The sequence below is a fragment of the Eriocheir sinensis genome, chromosome 34, assembly GCF_024679095.1.
Source record: "Eriocheir sinensis breed Jianghai 21 chromosome 34, ASM2467909v1, whole genome shotgun sequence".
Classification (NCBI taxonomy): domain Eukaryota; kingdom Metazoa; phylum Arthropoda; class Malacostraca; order Decapoda; family Varunidae; genus Eriocheir; species Eriocheir sinensis.
This window is the reverse complement of record NC_066542.1, coordinates 6,789,663-6,794,555: the sequence shown is the minus strand read 5'-3', so window position 1 is coordinate 6,794,555 and position 4,893 is coordinate 6,789,663. Positions and strand designations below refer to the sequence as shown.

The following is a 4,893-nucleotide window of genomic DNA, read 5'->3' as shown; positions in this document are numbered from 1 at the left end:
GAAATATGTGTCACTTAAATAATACATAACACAACTCCGAAAAAAAAGGGGTTGAAGAGGAGAAATATGTGTCACTTAAATATTACATAACATAGGAGGAGGTAAGTCACTCAGACATTGTAAGAAACGAAGAAGAAAGAAAGAGTGAAGGGGCGTCTCAAGGGTCACTCAACCATTATATAACACAGAAGAAAGGGTCGTAGGGGAGCAGTAGGGGTAGTGAAGGGGAGTAGTTCTTGGTTAGGGGTACAAATGGCTAGGAATCGAAGGGGTTTGAGATGGAGGAGGGAGTAGTTCTTGGTTAGGGGTACATATGGCAGGGAATCGAAGGGGTTTGAGATGGAGAGGGGAGTAGCTCTTAGTTAGGGGTACAAATGGGAAGGAATCGAAGGGGTGTGAAATGGAGAGGGGAGTATTTCTTGGTTAGGGGTACAAATGGCAAGGAATCGAAGGGGTTTGAGATGGAGGAGTGGAGTAGTTCTTGGTTAGGGGCACAAATGGCAGGTCGATACGGCTTGGTCACGTATCGGGGTGCTGGGGCTGGGATATAAGTGCTGTCCTGTGTCTGGTAGCTCCTCAGTATCGGTTTGAACGCTGAGTGCTGTGGTGTTCGATGCCTTCCCCGCGCCAGTGTGCCGTCTCGCCGTTATGCGTACGTAGTTGTGGTCAATGAGCCGATTTCACAGTCCAACACAGTGTCTTCGTAACAGCCCGAACCAAACTATAGAATCCCATACAATCCAAGATGGTGAGGTCTTCGATGCCACACTAAATACACAAGACTTTTCCTGTATAGTTTCATCAAATCTGTGAACTTAAATATAAACACCAGACACTATACAAGGAAATTTCGAAGGCTCTGATATTGGTTGGGGAACTGTGAAACTGGCCCAATGTGGTGGCTGGGTTGCCGTTGTGTGTGTGTGGGAGGGGGTAAGATATTAGTAGGAATTGAACACCTCTACGGTCTGTCCTTCCCCCTGGCTTTCACACCGTACTCTACCATATCTACAAGCTCCCTTCCTCTTATTTGCTACTTCCTTGATGAAAAAAAAATAAGACGCTAACAACCTCGACGGAGTGAACGTAATGAAGCCAGGCAGTACAACGAAGTGATAGCCTAGTACTTGTTATCCTTACGTCCTTGTGAAGAATAATGTTTTTTTTGTTTTTCGGGAATTTGTGGAAAGAAAGTAGGCTATTGTAATTTAAAAGACCCTAATAAGTGTGTGTGTGTCTGTTCTTTTCTTTAGTGTTTGTTTGTTATTAGTGGTGTTGATGTTGTTATTGTCATCATTGTTGTTATTTTTGTCATTATTTTTATTTCTGTTTTCATATTCTGATTTTTCTTCTTCTTCTCTTCGTCTTTTTCTTCCTCTTCTGTTTCTTCCTTCTCCATCTCTTCGTCGCCTTCTCCTCCTCCTCCTCCTCTTATTTCTCATTTCTTCCTCCTTCTTCATCTCTTTCTTTTTCTCCTCCTCATTATTATTATTATTATTATTATTATTATTATTATTATTATTATTATTATTATTATTATTATTAACTCATTTCTTTTCCTCTCTCCTTCAGGTAAGCGGACGCCCAAGTTCTGTGAGAGAGATCAAAGTTGGGGGCCACACAACTCGGCGGGTCGGGTAAGTTTCCTCTCGAAGTTGTGGGAGGTGCGAGACGTAAAGTGGCGGGCAGGCGAAGTTGTCTGTCATTTCGGGAACTCTCAGAGGCTGCCGGTATCGTTACACAGAAAAAAAAATCATGTTGCTGACTCTGAATGAAAGATGTTTGTAAGCTTTTGCCGTCTTTTTTTTTTTTTTTTTTTTTACACTGGAATCGCGGATTTTCTCTTTCCGGTAATTAATTTTTTCATCCTTCTGATATCAGTAAGACAAAAAAGTATGTTGCTTGTTACTTACGAAAGGTTTGTGTAAGGTCTTTCCGTTTCTGTGGGAATCATAAGCTCCGTCTGTTATTTTTTGTCCTGATTTCTATTTTTCCTTCATTCTGACTAACTCATTTTCCATCCCTGGGCCTACGTTGCCTTTTCCATACTCCATATTTCACTTTTTTTAATCGAGAGCAAGTTGAACATCGATATTCGTTTGTTGTCTCTTTCCGTCAAACTTTTCTTCAAGACGCACAATGAAAGGTGTGTTTTAACCTTAATATACTCCAGAGTTCGCCGTTTACCTCTATCGACAGTACGTTCAGTATCACCGGCCGTTATGTCCGTCTTCCCTGCTCCATCTTTTGTTTCCTTCGTTCTCGCAAAGTTCCCATCAGTGTTACCAGATAATCGTTCTCAGCGCACTGTGTCTCCCGTTTCCAACCCCCATAACTATTGCAAAGAAGATCAGTAATTCATACCTTCCATATGCAAGAGTAATAAACGTAAAAAGTAATAAATTAAAAAAATTACACACCTTTCGTTCGTACCCAGCAACATATTTCACGGTTAACATTAATTGAATATCGTTGTTTGTGTGGGTACGACAGTTTTGGGTCTGGATAAATGTGATGTTCTCAATACGATTATCTGGTAACACTGGTGCCCATCACGCCGTCATCACCAGCAGCCCCGTCAGCAACAATCCGCCGCCTTTTCACCGCGTAGAGACGGACGGACGTGATGACATTAGAAAAGTGCAGCGAGGGTCTTTTTCATGGGTGGACTGACACGCACCAGGCTCAGGCCGGGAGAAGGATGGATGGAGGCTGTACAGTGAGGAACAAAAGTCGTACCATGATCACCGTTGCCAGATTATCGTACTCAGAGCTTAGTATTCACCGGTTTCTGACGCCTAACTATTGCCAAGAAACATCAGGATCTAACTCTTTTAACGATAACTATAAATGAGTTTCGTTATTATCGTACTCAGAGCTTATTATTTACCGGTTTCTGACGCCTAACTATTGCCAAGAAACATCAGGATCTAACTCTTTTAACAATAACTATAAATGAGTTTCGTTATTATCGTACTCAGAGCATAGTATTTACCGGTTTCTGACGCCTAACTATTGCCAAGAAACATCAGGATTTATCTCTTTTAACGATAACTATAAATGAGTTTCGTTATTGGAGCCCAGAAGACAGTTTTGGGGTAGGAAGTCGGGAAATATAAGCGGCTAAGTACGACAATCTGGCAACGTTGACCATGATGTGTAGTGAAAACCCAAGGCAACAGACTAAACATGTGGTATATTCTGCAGTCCACGGTTGGTAGCAATTTTTTTTTTTTTTTCCTGGAGCCTGTTTACCAAGTTAGCGATTAGCGTAAACATAACAGACCATTGGATTGTCCGCCAAGAAAAATAATCTTAACAATCATGAATCAAATACAGTGGAGTTAGAGAGAGGGGGCGTGGCTTACGTCTGAACTAACCAGTGATATGAACGTAAAAAGAGAAAGGGGAGGAGCTTATTCACCTAGTTAGCGTGAACAGAATATAGCGGATTGGACTGTCCACCAAGAAGATATAACCCTTCTCAGCAATCACCAATCACATGCAGTAGAATCAGAGAGGGGGCGTGACTTGCATCTGGACTAACCAATGATTTGCACGTAAAAAGAGAAAGAGGAGGAGCTTTTTCACCTAGCTAACGTAAACAGAATATAGCAGTTTAACATTTTTCAACAATCACCAATCACATGCAGGAGAGAGAGAGAGAGAGAGAGAGAGAGAGGAGGCGTGGCTTGCATCTGAACTAACCAATGGCATGCACGTATTGGAGAAAGGGGGAGGAGCCTAAACACCAAACTAACGTGAACAAAAGAAAATGGCGTTAACGATTTCCGAGACAGAGGTGTGAGGGAGAGACTAATATTGGTGAGAGTCCTACGCATCCTGTCCTGCCGTTCCCGCCCTCCTCCGTTCCCTTCGCCGGCTATTGTCCACACGCTAAGCTGTCCTCCAGGGGCTTAGGACTAATGAAGGATGGAAGGGCTGGACGCATAGAGACAAGGAGAGGCGGGAGTGAGGTGGAAATAGATGTGGGTGGCTGGGAATAGAGGTAGAGAGAAAGGGTTGGAGGGGTGGAAAGTAGAAGAGGAAGGGGAAGAGGAAGGAGGGGTAGAAAAGGAAGGGGAGTGTGAGGAAGGGATGGAGGCAGGGTATCAGAGAGGATGGGCGGAAGAGATGGAAGGAGAAAGGGAGAAAGGGAAAGGGGAATAAGAAATGGGCGTAGACTGACAGAGATGGAAATGGAAAGAGAGAAAGGGGGAGGGGAAGGAGAGATGGAGATAGGGTTGCAGGGAGATGGGAAAGAAGGAGGGAGGGTGTTAGATAGCGAGGGAAGGGGAAAAGGTGAAGGGAGAAGGGAAGAAGGGACGGAGATAAGGTAGTAGGGAGGATAAGAGAGAGAGAGAGAGAGAGAGAGAGAGAGAGAGAGAGAGAGAGAGAGAGAGAGAGAGAGAGAGAGAGAAAGTCAAGCGGATCTCTCTATTAGGAAAGAATTCTCACAAGACTTCCACTGCCTTCAGACATATCCCCCCCTTCCCTCCCCTTCCCCCCTCCTTCCCCTTCCCCCCCTTCCTCCCCTTCCCCCCTTCCCTCCCCTCCTTCCCCTTCCCCCTACCTCTCGCTCCTGTAAACAATGTATCTCTCCATCTTCTCTCTCTCCCTCTCTCGCTCTCTCCTTCTCTTTGCACTAGACTCACCGTTACACACACACACACACACACACACACACACACACACACACACACACACACACACACACACACACACACACACACCAATAAAGTTCAACAGCGATTCACCAGCACTTGAGTTTCGAATTGTTGGCTGGTGCTTGTTGTCTCCTCCTCCTCCTCCTCCTCCTTCTCCTCTTCCTGATTTTTATTTTCCTCCTCTTCCTCTTTCTTCTCTAGCTGGTGATATTGTAGGTATTTCTCC

General features: G+C 44.2%; 1 protein-coding gene across 2 annotated transcripts in view; it reads left to right on the top strand.

The window, feature by feature from the left end:
* Nucleotides 1-1,606: 1,606 nt before the first annotated feature.
* The window catches only part of LOC127006985 (uncharacterized), a 120,090-nt gene continuing 116,803 nt past the window's right edge, over nucleotides 1,607-4,893 (top strand). For both annotated transcript variants that reach the window (XM_050877428.1, XM_050877429.1), the window contains exon 1: nucleotides 1,607-1,637. The gene's annotated coding sequence lies outside the window, so the exon portion shown is untranslated. The remainder of the gene's footprint in view (nucleotides 1,638-4,893) is intronic.